Source organism: Panulirus ornatus, chromosome 27, assembly GCF_036320965.1.
Source record: "Panulirus ornatus isolate Po-2019 chromosome 27, ASM3632096v1, whole genome shotgun sequence".
Lineage (NCBI taxonomy): Eukaryota > Metazoa > Arthropoda > Malacostraca > Decapoda > Palinuridae > Panulirus > Panulirus ornatus.
The window spans coordinates 339,894-357,393 of NC_092250.1; the positions used below are offsets into that span (position 1 = coordinate 339,894).

Consider the following 17,500-nt stretch of genomic DNA (forward strand, 5'->3'; position numbering starts at 1 on the left):
CCCACCAACCACACTTTGGTCTTCATCCAACAGGGGGGGGGAAGGGGAAAGGGGGGGGGAAGCTACTACTGATCCACCAACCATCCATCCATCCAACCACCCCGCCCGCCACCGTCACATCTCCTGACACACTAGGGTAGGAGATCCCTCGTCCCCTGGGTTGCAGTTCACGCCACCACCAGAACCCACACAGAGACCATCTATCCATCCATCCCAGCTGGTACAAACCCATCCCATCCCAGCTGGTAGAGACCCCATCCCATCCCAGCTGGTGCAGACCGCTACAAGAACAGACCCGTCCCAGCTGGCACAGACCCATCCCAGCTGGTACAGACCTATCCTAGCTGGTACAGACCTATCCCAGCTGGTACAGACCCATCCCAACCATTAATAATATCACACAGACTATAATATTTGTTTGAGGGCTGTTTTATTACTATTAATATCATTATCAAGGTTATTGTTGTTATTATTATCATTACTACTATTATCATTATCAAAATCATTATTATCATAATCATTATTATCATAATTATTATTATTATTATTATTATTATTATTATTATTATTATTATTATTATTATTATTATCATTATTATTATTATTATTATTATTATCATCATTATCATTATCATTATTATTATTATCGTTACTACTACCACAACTACCACAACCACCACCACCACTACCACTACTACCACACTACTCCCGTCCACACGGGGAGGGGGGGGGGGGGGGAGTTAGTGAGGGGCGGGGCGGGCGCGCGGGCGGGCGGGCGGGAAGGGGAGGGGGAGGGAGGGGAGGGAGGAGAGGGGAGGGAAAGGGGAGGAGAGGGGAGGGGAGGGGCGGGCGGGGAGGGGAGGAGAGGGGAGGGGAGGAGATGAGAGGGGAGGGGAGGGGAGGAGAGGGGAGGAGAGGGGAGGGGAGGAGAGGGGTCCTAGTATAGTGCTTGCGACCCCCCCCCCACCACCATCTTCCCATCTTCTATTCTTAGACACAAACGTCACGCCAAGGCTTCAGGGTAATTGTTTGTCATGTCAGGGAGGGGGGGGGGGAGGCCAGGCGCTTAAACCCCCAACCCCACACACCCACAACCCCACACACCCACAACCCCACACACCCACGAACCCCACACACCCACAACCCCTCATCCCATTTACCGCCCCCCACCACCTCCCTCCCCCCTCCCACCCAGTCCAGGGAGGGGGGGAGGGAGGTGGTGGGGGGCGGTAAATGGGATGAGGGGTTGTGGGGTGTGTGGGGTTGGGAGTGAGGGGGAGAGAGAGAGAGAGAGAGGGGTGTGTAGGGGGGTGTAGGAGGTTGTGGTTGTGGTGGGTGGGTGGACTGGGGTGGGAGAGAGGGGGAAGTGGGAGGTGGTGGTGGTGGCTAGGGGTTAAAGGGGGGTAGAGAGAGAGAGAGAGAGAGAGAGAGAGAGAGAGAGAGAGAGAGAGAGAGAGAGAGAGAGAGAGAGAGAGAAGGGGGGGTTATATGACCTTTGCTTAGGGCCCAGTGTCGTCGTAGGGGGGGTGGGGTTGGGTGGGGTTGAGGGGGGGGGTGCCAGAGCTCTGGTCATGGGGTAGATGTATCACTGTATTCTGTAACTACCCCTCATGGTCTGCTGTATTCTGTAACTACCCCTCATGGTCTGCTGTATTCTGTAACTGCCCCTCACGGTCTGCTGTATTCTGTAGCTACCCTTCATGGTCTGCTGTATTCTGTAACCTCCTTCATGGTCTGTCGTATACTGTAATGGCCTTCAATGCATTCTGTATCCTAAAACACCCTTCGGGGAAGAGAGAGAGAGAGAGAGAGAGAGAGAGAGAGAGAGAGAGAGAGAGAGAGAGAGAGAGAGAGAGAGAGAGAGATGAAAAAATATGAAAAAAAACCGCGAAAATGACCCAGGGAAATCAGCTGATCCCAGCGCGCGAAAAATACAGTTCTTGGCGCGCGCTCTCGCTGCTACCCCCCCCCCCCCCACCCACCCACCCCTTTCCCCATCCCCCTTCCCCTTTCCCTCCTTCTTCCCCTCTACCCGCGATGAGTAACGTAGACTCACTCATCACCAGAGATGCCACGTGTTCTACTGACTCACCGCGATGAGTCACGTAGACTCACTCATCACCCAAGATGCCACGTGTTCTACTGACTCACCGCGATGAGTCACGTAGACTCACTCATCACCAAAGATGCAGCGTCATCGTCCCGTGACTCAGCCATCCACTGGACCACTCACATCGTACCCCTCTAGTGATTACAGTGGTTGATTACTGTATCACTGGGGTCGTTACAGAGGTACTGTATCACTGGGGTCGTTACAGAGGTACTGTATCACTGGGGTCGTTACAGAGGCACTGTATCACTGGGGTCGTTACATAGGCAATGTATCACTGGGGTCGTTACAGAGGTACTGTATCACTGGGGTCGTTACAGAGGTACTGTATCACTGGGGTCGTTACAGAGGTACTGTATCACTGGGGTCGTTACAGAGGCACTGTATCACTGGGGTCGTTACATAGGCAATGTATCACTGGGGTCGTTACATAGGCAATGTATCACTGGGGTCGTTACAGAGGCACTGTATCACTGGGGTCGTTACAGAGGCACTGTATCACTGGGGTCGTTACAGAGGTACTGTATCACTGGGGTCGTTACAGAGGTACTGTATCACTGGGGTCGTTACAGAGGCACTGTATCACTGGGGTCGTTACATAGGCAATGTATCACTGGGGTCGTTACAGAGGCACTGTATCACTGGGGTCGTTACAGAGGCACTGTATCACTGGGGTCGTTACAGAGGTACTGTATCACTGGGGTCGTTACAGAGGCACTGTATCAGTGTGGTCGTTAAAGAGGTACTGTATCAGTGGGGTCGTTACAGAGTGATGCACAGACAGACTACCACCAGTGAAGCACAGACAGACTACCACCAGTGAAGCACAGACCGACTACCACCAGTGATGCACAGACAATCTACCACCAGTGATGCACAGTCTACCACCAGTGATGCACAGACAGTCTACCACCAGTGATGCACAGACAGACTACCACCAGTGATGCACAGACAGACTACCACCAGTGATGCACAGTCTACCACCAGTGATGCACAGACAGACTACCACCAGTGATGCACAGACAGTCTACCACCAGTGATGCACAGACAGTCTACCACCAGTGATGCACAGACAGTCTACCACCAGTGATGCACAGTCTACCACCAGTGATGCACAGACAGACTACCATCAGTGATGCACAGTCTACCACCAGTGATGCACAGACAGACTACCACCAGTGATGCACAGACAGTCTACCACCAGTGATGCACAGTCTACCACCAGTGATGCACAGACAGTCTACCACCAGTGATGCACAGACAGACTACCACCAGTGATGCACAGACAGTCTACCACCAGTGATGCACAGACAGACTACCACCAATGATGCACAGACAGACTACCACCAGTGATGCACAGTCTACCACCAGTGATGCACAGACAGACTACCACCAGTGATGCACAGTCTACCACCAGTGATGCACAGACAGTCTACCACCAGTGATGCACAGACAGACTACCACCAGTGATGCACAGACAGTCTACCACCAGTGATGCATAGACAGACTACCACCAATGATGCACAGACAGGCTACCAACAATGATGCACAGACAGACTCGTCTCCCAAGCTGACACCACTGGTGATGTCTGTAGCCTCCTGACGACACTGACACAATTCTGTTATGGTCTACTGACACCCACTGGGAAAATCTACAGCCCGCTGACACCAGCTGTGCAACCTCCTGACACCAGTGGTGGAGCCTACATCCCCTCCTGACACCAGTGGTGGAGCCTACATCCCCTCCTGACACCAGTGGTGGAGCCTACATCCCCTCCTGACACCAGTGGTGAAGCCTACATCCCCTCCTGACACCAGTGGTGAAGCCTACATCCCCTCCTGACACCAGTGGTGGAGCCTACATCCCCTCCTGACACCAGTGGTGAAGCCTACATCCCCTCCTGACACCAGTGGTGAAGCCTACATCCCCTCCTGACACCAGTGGTGAAGCCTACATCCCCTCCTGACACCAGTGGTGGAGCCTACATCCCCTCCTGACACCAGTGGTGAAGCCTACATCCCCTCCTGACACCAGTGGTGGAGCCTACATCCCCTCCTGACACCAGTGGTGGAGCCTACATCCCCTCCTGACACCTGTGTGAAGCCTACATCCCCTCCTGACACCAGTGGTGAGCCTACATCCCTCCTGACACCATGGTGAAGCCTACATCCCTCTGACCCATGGTGGAGCTACATCCCCTCCTGACACCAGTGGTGAAGCCTACATCCCCTCCTGACACCAGTGGTGGAGCCTACATCCCCTCCTGACACCAGTGTGGAGCCTACATCCCCCCCTGACAACCAGTGGTGGAGCCTACATCCCCTCCTGACACAGTGGTGGAGCCTACATCCCCTCCTGACACCAGTGGTGAAGCCTACATCCCCTCCTGACACCAGTGGTGAAGCCTACATCCCCTCCTGACACCAGTGGTGGAGCCTACATCCCCTCCTGACACCAGTGGTGGAGCCTACATCCCCTCCTGACACCAGTGGTGAAGCCTACATCCCCTCCTGACACCAGTGGTGGAGCCTACATCCCCTCCTGACACCAGTGGTGGAGCCTACATCCCCTCCTGACACCAGTGGTGAAGCCTACATCCCCTCCTGACACCAGTGGTGAAGCCTACATCCCCTCCTTACAGGTGACGTCACCACGTTACAGCAGGTGACGTCGCCACGTTACAGCAGGTGATATCAACACGTTACAACAGGTGACGTCAACACGTTACAGCAGGTGATATCAACACGTTACAACAGGTGACGTCAACACGTTACAGCAGGTGACGTCAACACGTTACAGCAGGTGACGTCACCACGTTACAGCAGGCAAGGTCGAGAGCGCCAGACACAGGTGGGTAATTCATCACAACCTTCGACCACCTCACAACCTCTGCATATCCAACAACAACAACAACAACAACAATGACGTCAAACGACAGAGGTGTCACAACCTTGTCGCCCCCCCCCACCCTGCCCCCCCTCCTCTCCCTCTTGCGTCACAACCTTGCCGCGCCCCCTGCCCCCCCTCCTCTCCCTCTTGCGTCACAACCTTGCCGCCCCCCCTGCCCCCCTCCTCTCCCTCTTGCGTCACAACCTTGCCGCCCCCCCTGCTCCCCTCCTCTCTCTCTTGCGTCACAACCTTGTCCCCCCCTCCTCACCCCCATCCCTCTCTTACGTCACAACTTTGCCCCCTCCTCCTCCTCCCCTCACCTCTACTCTTGCGTCACAACCTTGCCCCCTACCCCCCCTCCTCCTCCCCTCACCTCTACTCTTGCGTCACAACCTTGCCCCCTACCCCCCCTCCTCCTCCCCTCACCTCTACTCTTGCGTCACAACCTTGCCCCCTACCCCCCCTCCTCCTCCCCTCACCTCTACTCTTGCGTCACAACCTTGCCCCCTACCCCCCTCCTCCTCCCCTCACCTCTACTCTTGCGTCACAACCTTGCCCCCCTACCCCTTCCCCTCCCTCCCCCCCTCGCCCCTTCCTCCCTCTGCCGTCACAACCTTGTCTCTCCCCCCCCCACCCCGCACACCACCTCCCCTCCCCTCGCTCTGGCGTCACACATTATCATCCACCTGATGTGGCAGCCTTCACACTCCACCTGCCTCCACCACCACTACCACCACAACCTTCACCATCACCATCACCACCACTACCTCCACCTCCACCATCACCACCACCATCACCACCACCTCCACCATCACCACCACCTCCACCTACACCACCACCTCCACCTACACCATCACCACCTCCACCATCACTACCTCCACCATCACCACCACCACCATCACCACAACCTTCACCATCACCATCTCCACCATCACCACCACCTCCACCATCACCATCTCCACCATCACCACCACCTCCACCATCACCACCACCACCATCACCACCACCATCACCACCACCTCCAATATCACCAACACCTCCACCTACACCATCACCACCTCCACCATCACTACCTCCACCATCACTACCACCACCATCACCACCACCTCCACCATCACCACCTCCACCATCACCACCACCACCACCACCATCACCACCACCTCCACCATCACCACCACCACCACCACCACCACCATCACCACCACCTCCACTATCACCAACACCTCCACCTACACCATCACCACCTCCACCATCACTACCTCCACCATCACCACCACCTCCACCATCACCACCTCCACCTCCACCATCACCACCTCCACCTCCACCATCACCACCACCATCACCACCTCCACCTCCACCATCACCACCACCACCATCACCACCATTGTCACCAACGGCAACCTTCAGCTGGTGGAGGAGGGTGGGAAGGGGGAGGGGGGGAGGGGAGAGGCAGTCTCCTCCTCCCCCCTTCGCAGCAGCAGAGGAGGCTCCCCTATCCCCACCCCCCCGCCGCCCCCCCTCACGTGGGTCTGAGTGTACCACAGGGATCTATATATACACACATACATACATACACACACACACACACACACACACATATATATATATACCTCCCTGAGGTAATAACCCCCCCCTCCCCCTCCCCATTCCCCTCCCCCCTCCCCTCCCTCAGCTCTATTTTGACACGGAGAGAGAGAGAGAGAGAGAGAGAGAGAGAGAGAGAGAGAGAGAGAGAGAGAGAGGGGGGGGGTGCCCTCCCAGGGAGAGCACTAATCAAACGTCTTGTTCATTAACACACACACACACACACACACACACACACAGACACACACACACACACACACACACACACACACACACACACTGCTGGAGGACAGTACAACATGGGGAAGGACAGATAACACAAGACCTGACAGTCTATGACCAGGTTATCTACTAGAGAACACTGTAGAGAACAGTACAGAGAACAAAGATAACAATACACTCCGGGACACAGAAAACGACCACTGTGTCTCCACCTCGCTGCCTCCACCACCACCACCACACCTCACGCCAATCAACATGGCTAAGAAATATATTCTCACACTCAAACACAAGCACAGGGTTCCACTATATACCTAACCATTCTTTCCCCTTAACCACTGGGGGCGCCTCGTTCGCCATAGGCCATCACAATGGCGTAAACCATCGCCAAAAACCACACAGTCTGTCCACACTGTGTGTGTGTGTGTGTGTGTGTGTATACCAACATCTGGCAATACCGAAGAAAAGCCATGTTTACTTTTAATTACGAAATAAATAAGCATTTCGTTTAAACGTCGTGGTATAAACGCATTCAGTTTAAAAGAATTTGAATACAAAAAAAGAAAGGTTTAAGTTGAAGCGACTCTAAATAAACACATTTTCTTTAAACGTCTTTCAATAAACGCATTTACTTTAAATGTCTCTGAATAAACACATGTAAACAACCATGTATAAACACATTTATTTTAAACGCGTCTGAATACACAGTTATTTTAAACGTCTCTGAATGAATAAATTTATTTTAAATGAGCGTGTAAAAACACATCTACTTTAAACGTCTCTGAATAAACGCATTTTCTTTAAATGACTCTGGGAAGGGCATTTTCTTTAAATGACTCTGGAAAGAACATTTTCTTTAAACGACTCTGTGAAGGCCATTTTCTTTAAATGACTACGGGAAGGACATTTTCTTTAAACGACTCTCAAAACACGCGTTCTCTTTAATCAACTCTGAAAAAACGCGTTTTCTTTAAACGACTTTTCCAAACAACTTCTTTGGAAAAATATGAACAGAAATACAAAATAATTGCCTTTCGTGACTTGTAAACAATAAGAACACTCAAGACATCCCAAAGAGCAACAAAGAAAAAAAATATATCTTGAACAGGCTTGAACAAACACAAAACAAAACAAAACAAAAAAAATCTTCCCTTCAAAAAGCACACACACAAAGAAACAAACAAACAAACAAAGTTCTTTGAGCTATAACTAAGAGCAAGCCTCACTTCTGCCCCCCTCCCCCTTTCCCCTGCACCTTCCCCTCCTCCCCTCCCACTTCAACACAGCCTCCCCCTCCCCATGTACGGCTCCCCCCTCCCCCAGTCAGTGTCCGCCCAACAATACAACGTCAGTTCCCCCCCGCCTCCCCCATCTTCCCCCACCCCTCCACCCCCCATCTTCCCCCTCCCAACCACCCCATCTTCCCCCTCCCCCTCCCCTCCACACCTCCCATCTTCCCCCTCCCCTCCACACCTCCCCATCTTCCCCCTCCCCTCCACACCTCCCCATCTTCCCCTCCCCTCCACACCCCCCATCATCCCCCTCCCAACCACCCCATCTTCCCCCTCCCCTCCACACCCCCCATCTTCCCCCCTCCCAACCACCCCATCTTCCCCCTCCCCTCCCAACCACCCCATCTTCCCCCTCCCCTCCACACCCCCCATCTTCCCCCTCCCCTCCACACCCCCATCTTCCCCCTCCCCTCCACACCCACCATCTCCCCCCTCCCTCCCCTCCATCTTCCTCCCACCCCTCCACCCACCATCTTTCCCCCTCCCCTCCACACCCCCATCTTCCCCCCTCCTCTCCACACCTCCCCATCTTACCCCCCTCCCCTCCACCCCCCCCCAACTACCACCTTGCGCCCCAGAAATAGCCACAAATAAAAATATCCCTCCACACTGTGGCCCACGACCACCACGACCTTCGTTTAAAAGCGCGCGCGCGCGCGCTGGCTGGCTGGCTGGCTCCGTCCAGGTTCCCCTCCCTCCCTCACCCCTTCCCCCTTCACCTCCATACACCACCGATGACGCATTCCCAGCGATACCCCCTTGACCCTAGTCAATACACCTATAACAAAAAAAAAAAAAAATGCCTAACGAAAAAAAACTACTTAAATACCCCCCAAAAAAAGATCTATTTTAAACGCCACTGGGGAGTCTATCGTCGAACAGGACGACACTACAGAGCGATATATACGTTAGCTGCCCCCACCCAGCCAACCAGCGAACCCAGGTCTAACCTCGGTTGCTTGGCAACACTGTTTTGTGGGTTGCCTTCTGCTCTCTGGGTTAAAAAACGGTAAACACTGGCGATACCTATCTATCTATCTATCTATCTATCTATATATATATATATATATATATATATATATATATATATATATATATATATTTTCTTTCATACGTATTCGCCATTTCCCGCGTTAGCGAGGTAGCGTTAAGAACAGAGGACTGGGCCTTTGAGGGAATATCCTCACTTGGCCCCCTTCTCTGTTCCTTCCTTTGGAAAATTAGAAAGAAAACAGGAGGGGAGGATTTCCAGCCCCCCCGCTCCCTCAGCTCCCTCCCCTTTTAGTCGCCTTCTACGACACGCAGGGAATACGTGGCAAGTATATATATATATATATATATATATATATATATATATATATATATATTATATATATATATATATATATATATCCTTGAAGATCAGTAAGGTGTGGGGGGGGGGGAGCGTACCCTGTGCGTACATGTCGTACGTGGTCGTAATGTTAATTCCGTCGTACGTCAGAAGTGCCGACCCCCAGACATGCGTCATCGGAAGCAGACGCAACATTGTTACGTCGACGGACGGGGTTTTAAAAAACAAAAAACCCAGTCGTTGACGTCATTAAACCCAACCACTCGCCGCGTCATTAAACCCAAACAATTGTTGACGTCATTTGATCAAAACAATCATTGACGTCATTCAACCCAAACAATCGTTGACGTCATTCAACCTAAACACTCGCTGACGTCATTAAACCCAAATAATCGCTGACGTCATTAGACCCAAACAATTGTTGACGTCATTAAACCCAAACAACTGTGGACGTCATTAAACCCAAACAGTCGTTGACGTCATTAACCTAAACAATCGCTGACGTCATTAAACCAAACATACGTCAGTCGCATTAAACCAAACGTTCGTCAGTATTAAACCAAACGTTTTAACGGTATAACAAGCCATCGCTAAACCAGACATCAACGGCATTAAACCAAACATCCGTCATAGTCATTAAACCAAACCGACACGACCAGCACAGAACCAAACATCAGTTGACGTCATTAAACCCGTCATAGCCATTAAACCAGCGTTAACACCACTATACAAAAAACACTCGTCAAACAGTATCAAAAAAGAATTAAACACACACCAACAGGATTAAACCATACATACATACACTGTATTAAACCATACAAACATAGTGTATTAAACCATACAAACATAGTGTATTAAACCATACAAACATACACTGTATTAAACCATACATACATACACTGTCTTAAACCATACAAACATAGTGTATTAACCATACAAACATAAACTGTATTAAACCACACATACATACACTGCATCAAACCATACACACACACTGTATTAAACCATACAAACATACACAATTTCAAACATACACCGATAGTTTTAAATCTATCATTAAGCCCAGTGAGTCGCTTAACGTAATCTATTTACGTTCAGACTTGAACTCATATACAACAAGAGTTGGACATTCAAATCTAAATCAAACCTAAAGAAAAATATATATGTATATACATAGTTCTGATTAATGGCATCCTAAAGTAAATTTCCCGGAATAACATCAGGGAGACTAGCGGAGTGTCGAATGGCAGTATTTATCCGGACGATATTGACACTAATTTGAAATATTTTTAAGTAACTTAAGACATTGCAAAGTTGTTGGTGGGGAGAATATATTAATAATTAGTCACATGACTAAAAGCCACGCCCTTCCTAAAGAGGAACCATTAGAAAAAGGTGAGGGCTAATATATATATATATATATATATATATATATATATATATATATATATATATATATATATATATATATATATATATATATATATACATATATATTCGCCATTTCCCACCCTTAGCAATGGGAGGGTCACCCTTGGCTTTTCAGTCCATACACACAACACTAATGGACACAACCCACCCGCCCCGTCACTCCCCCTCTACCACACAGAAAACAAGGTAGAAAACGGGGGTGACACACCACACAACACACTTCTCCCCAACCCCCCAACCCCATCTCCCCTTCTTCTACACTACAACCCTCACACACAACCTCACAACCTCACACACAACCTCCCGCAGCGCCAATCTTCTAAGACTATATATATATTTTTTTTTCATTTTTTTTCTTTTTTTTTTTTTTGTTTAACAATGGCGGTCACCCACTATTGTAAGGTGACTATCATTTTCAATCCCGTTTTTTTTTTGTTTTCCCGGGTTGAATTAAACCATGGGGCGGGTGGAGAGAGAGAGAGAGAGAGAGAGAGAGAGAGAGAGAGAGAGAGAGAGAGAGAGAGAGGGTGTATGGAGGAACCGTCTTTATATAAAAGGACTTATTTATATATATATATATATATATATATATATATATATATATATATATATATATATATATATAATTATCGAAGTCTACCGTTCACACACACACACACATCAGGCCATATGCCACGACCACTTCAATCTTGGTAGACGAATTAGCTATCATCGGTTCGAATCCCTCCTCCCTCCCTCCTTCTTCCCTCCCTCCTGTCGCATCCTCACGACCTACTCTTCCCCTTCCCCCTCACCCCTCACCCCCCCTCTTCCCCTCTGGTGGCGTTCTTTAAAACGTGCGCCAAACGTGCGGGTTCCCTGCTACGCCTCCGTTTTCTGTGAGTGGCTCAGAGGGTATGGGGGGGAGGGGGAGGCGGGGGGTGTGTTCAATCAACAGAAAATGGACCTTCAGTCGCTCTCTTACCTTGGGTGGTGGGTGAACCCTCGCAGGGGGCGGGGGGGGGGGAGATAAGGGGGGAGGGGGGGCTTTTGAGGAAGGAGTTGGAGGGGTGGGGGAGGGAGAGTCTTTTGAGGTTGGGAGGGGAGGGGGGTTGAGATGGGGCAGGATAAAGGGGGGGGCGGGGCGGGGCGGGGCGGAATGACGGGGCAAACCACGTCAGTCATAACTCGTTCGTAACCTTGATTTAACTTTCCTTATGACCATTCCAATACCGATCATCTAAATACACGTCATGTATTGTATAAATATATATATATATATATATATATATATATATATATATATATATATATATATATATATATATATATATAGATAGATAGATAGATAGATAGATAGATATATAAGAGGTATGGCATCTATGGGTAGATGATGATACAGAGCTGAGAAAGCACCAAGCCACTCCACTCTACTATCTACTATCTCTTATCTACTGATGCTGGAGAGCGCCACGTAGTTGGGGACCTTCCCTCGGTCAACGACCCTTGGCTATAACGAGGCTGATCACCATCCAACCAGTCCCCCACAACGATCACCTCTGGAGGGTGGAATGCCTCTCCTGCTTTTTCTCTCGGCTTCCCCAGCTGACCAACCATGTCTGTGGCGGTGTTGTGCCACCTGTGGCCCACTGAGGAACTTCTCGGCTTCCCCGGCTGACCAACCATGTTTGTGGCGGTGTTGTGCCACCTGTGGCCCACTGAGGAACTTCTCGGTTAACAAGAGTGGGATTTTTTTTTTTTCTGTTCCAGTGTCCGTTTTTGTTTCGTTTTTCAGCAGTGTTGAGTGTGTATGATGCAGTTCCTGTTCACAGTGGCCACCACGTGTTGAAGAGGCTATGGAAACCCCACTGGAGAGACATGAGAACGGGAAATTGGAATCATCAAACACCTCCCAAAACCTTTTTCTTTCATTTTTTTTGGACATAATATCCCCCTTTCAATTTCAGACATTTTCTACGCTCGAAAGACTTCTATTTTCGCCCAATTACGCGCGTATGCGAGGCGTCAGGTGCGTATAACACCATCATCTCTTCGTCGTGTGAGTAGGAACCACGTCTCTGGACCACAGCTCCCCCACGCAGACCAATCGAAGGTATGGGGGGGGGGGCCAGTGTGCACCCCCGTCCCACTCTAAGAATGGGGAATGGGGGGGCGTGCGAGCGAGGGGGGGGCGATCGAGGAGGTGTCCCCCCCTCTTCTGTTATCAGTTCATCCTACTGTTTGAAGGGTTTATTTTTTATCATCTTTATCGTCCTGTTCTTAGAGATAAGACGGAGGTAATATGACCCATGTCTGCGATGGTTCAAGAAAGGCGAGAGAGATGGGGGAGGGCGGGGCGCGTAATGGGTGGGGGGAGAGGGGGCGCGTAATGGGTGGGGGAGAGGGGGGCGCATAATGAAGGGAGGGGGGCGCAAAATGGGGGAGGGGGAGAGGGGGGGGGTCGCTGGTGGCTGGAAATCGCCCCCCCCCCCTTCAACAACAACAAAAACCCTCCCTTCCCCCTCCCCTTCCCTCCATCTCAACCCCCCCTCCAGACACCAATGTCAACCCTCCCTTCCCTCCATCCCTCCCTTCCCTCCATCCCTCCCTTCCCCATAACACTCCCTCTACCATCACCACCACCCATCCCCCCCACAATACCCCATCACCCCCCAACCCCCTCCTCCCGCAACACAAACGCATCAACACCCCCCCACCCCCACTTTCCCCCCTCCACCCCCACTTTCCCCCCTCCCACCCCCTTCCCCCCTCCCCTCAGAGGTAACCTGACACCACACACTGACCTTTCAACCCGTCGCGACCTCCGCTCGGGTTTGACCTTTAACCTCCAGCCTGTGTCGCCCCCCCCCTCCACACACACACACACACACACACACACACACACATACACAGTTATCAGTCATCCACAAGACCAAACATCCTCTTCATCCACATCATCATCCACCAACATTGGATGCATCATTCCACATTAGCCCATAGACATGTCATCCACACTGTCATCCACTGGATGAACTCGAGGCCACACGCGCGTGTGGATGCATCATCCACATAGCCCAGAGACATGTCATCCACACTGTCATCCACTGGATGAACTCGAGGCCACACGCGCGTGTGGATGCATCATCCACATAGCCCAGAGACATGTCATCCACACTGTCATCCACCGGATGAACTCGAGGCCACACGCGCGTGTGGATGCATCATCCACATAGCCCAGAGACATGTCATCCACACTGTCATCCACTGGATGAACTCGAGGCCACATGGTGTGGATGCATCATCCACATAGCCCAGAGACATGACATCCACACTGTCATCCACCGGATGAACTCGAGGCCACACGCGCGTGTGGATGCATCATCCACACGCGCGTGTCTTACGTGTTTACAGCACGACGTCCACAAGGCATTACAACGGGTTCCTGTAAATCATTTACCATTTACAACCCTTCGTACAGAAGGCGTTACAACGGGTCCTGTAAATCATTTACCATTTACAACCCTTCGTACAGAAGGCACTGGAGTGTTTATGTAAATCATTTACCACTTACAACCCTTCGTACGGAAGGCGTTACAACGGGTCCTGTAAATCATTTACCACTTACAACCCTTCGTACAGAAGGCGTTACAACGGGTCCTGTAAATCATTTACCATTGACAACGCTTCGTGCGAAAGACGGCATTTGGGGGTGTTTCTGTAAATCATTTACCGTCCCCAACGCTTCGTACAGACGGCATTTGGTGATGTTCCTGTAAATCATTTACCATTTACAACGCCATGTCCTGCAGACAGCTAGCCTTGCATTCGGGCCAGCATGCGCACTGTGAGAGAGAGAGAGAGAGAGAGAGAGAGAGAGAGAGAGAGAGAGAGAGAGAGAGAGAGAGAGAGAGAGAGAGACAGACAGACAGACAGAGATGGAGAATGAACTGACTTATATTTCTCTCTTGTGTCTCCCCTGATGATGATGTGATTATGACACGAAAGTGCACTTGGGAACTTATCGTGTTTCATTTTCTCCCCCCGTGGACTCATAGGAATATACTTGATCACGCGCAAAATTGTGATCCTTTCCAATATATATATATATATATATATATATATATATATATATATATATATATATATATATATAGCGTTAGCTTGCTTGCACACTCCTCCATACACTACAGGTCTGACCTGAGGGGGGGAGGGGGTAGAAGGAGGAGGAGTAGGTGGGAGGGAAGAGGAGGAGGGGGGAAGAGGAGGAGGAGGAGGAGGAGGAGGAGGAGGAGGAGGAGGAGGAGGAGGAGGAGGGGATGATGATGGAGGGGGGGGGGATATTGTGATGCACTTGGCATTTCCTGTGCGGTTACCCGCTCGCTGGGCGCGCCTACTGCTCCAAGCACACTGACGCAACTGTACGCAGCGTAGACGCCGCGTACGGGGGGGCGCGCGCCGCCCCCCCTCCCTTTCCCTCAAATGACCAACACGTGTATCCAAATAATTATGATCATTATGACCTTCTCCTATTCTTTAATGAGGGGAAGGGGGGATGGGGAAGGGGGGGATGGGGAATGGTGAATGGGGATGGGGGATGGGGGAATGGGGGAAGGGGGAAGGGGGGAAGGGGGGAAGGGGTTGGGGGGAAGGGGGGCGATTTATACTGTACCGCTGTAGCCGTCTACAGCGAGGTAGCTCACAGAGTATCTGGGAATGTATATAGCAGGGAATGTATATAGCAACCTACATGAGAGTCCTGTGTGCATGATGTGTATGCTAAACCAAAAGCGAGCGTGGACCTGGGAATGTTTATGATGCGTGCGCTATCTATAGAGCTATATTCTGGGAATGTTTATAGCGGATGAGCTCATCAGTTCCTAGAAAATGTTTATAATGACTAAGCTATACATAGATGTACATTCCTAGAATGTTTATAGCGAATGAGCCAACAGTACTTATAAATGTTTATACATAGAGTCATATTCCTATAACATTACCCAGCAATGTATATATATATATATATATATATATATATATATATATATATATATATATATATATATATATATATAGTCATATTGCTATAACATTACCCAGCAATGTATATATACATATATATAAAGTCATATTCCTATACCAGGACCTAAGACACAAAAATGTATATGGTCATACACCTAATACGTTTCTACCACCAGCCATAACACAGCAGACATCTCCCAGCACAGATGTGTATGTAGTTCAGCTGCGGAGGAAGGGGAAAAAAATATATATATAAACACCTTGTGAATTTATATTTACCATTGGCTTGGGGCCGGCCAATCGCAATCCCCAGCTGTGAAACGTTCGAAAGTGACGTAACAATACCAAAATGTTTCCCATATCAACCCCCAGCTGTGAAACGTTCTAAAGCGACGTAACAATGCCAAAACGTTTCCCATGTCAACCCCCAGCTGTGAAACGTTCTAAAGTGACGTAACAATGCCAAAACGTTTCCCATATCAACCCCCAGCTGTGAAACGTTCTAAAGCGACGTAACAATGCCAAAACGTTTCCCATATCAACCCCCAGCTTGTGAAACGTTCTAAAGTGACGTAACAATGCCAAAACGTTCACCATGTCAACCCCCAGCTTGTGAAACGTTCTAAAGCAAGTGTACGATAACTTCGGCACCTACGCCAGCTTAACTTGAGCATGCGTACGATAACTTCGCCACCTACGCCAGCTTAACTTGAGCATGCCCACACACTCAAGCTTGTACTAAGCTGAGCCGCTCATGGACCCCGCGAACACAGCTAACTCTCCCCCCCCCCCCTCAGGTACGACAACCTCACCACACACACGACGACGACGACGACGACGACGATGTACGATGATGACCAACACACGCGCACGGTACTCTTCAACGCCTGGCGTACGATACCCAGCGTCCCAGCGTACGATAGTTTGTTAGAACAAACCAAGTGATTAGAACAGTTTGTTAGACCAAACCATGTGAACTAACGAATGAAATTCTACCTAGAACAATTAGGCAAACTGGTAGTTAAACTTGAATAAGATATAATTAGCAATTAATTGTTATGATTAGACCAGGGAATGATAATTAACACACACACACACACACACACACACACACATACACACACACATACACACACACACACACACACACATACACACACACACACACATACATACACAAACACACACACATGCATGCACACACACACACACACATACACACACACACACACACACACACACACACACACACACACACACATACACACACACACACATACATACACAAACACACACACATGCATGCACACACACACACACACACACACACACACACACACACACACACACACACACACACATACACAAACACACACACATGCATGCACACACACACACACACACAAACACACACACACTGACACAAACACACGAACACACACACACACACACACACACACACACACACACACACGAACACAGGCACATCCGGATGCCATTTACATACCTAACTACAAACTCTTAAGATGGACTCCATCACTGTTGTACTTACTATGCCGATGGGATGACGAGGGAGGGCAGAGATGGCAGAGACACACAGACACACAGACGGACGGACATCATTCATCTCTGAAATAAGAAGA

At 49.9% G+C, this 17,500-nt stretch overlaps 1 long non-coding RNA gene across 2 annotated transcripts in view; it reads right to left on the reverse strand.

Annotated features, from left to right (window-relative positions):
- The window catches only part of LOC139757509 (uncharacterized), a 270,656-nt gene that overhangs the window by 191,356 nt on the left and 61,800 nt on the right, over positions 1-17,500 (reverse strand). For both annotated transcript variants that reach the window (XR_011714646.1, XR_011714645.1), the window contains exon 3: positions 17,410-17,486. This is a non-coding gene — a long non-coding RNA (uncharacterized lncRNA). The remainder of the gene's footprint in view (positions 1-17,409; positions 17,487-17,500) is intronic.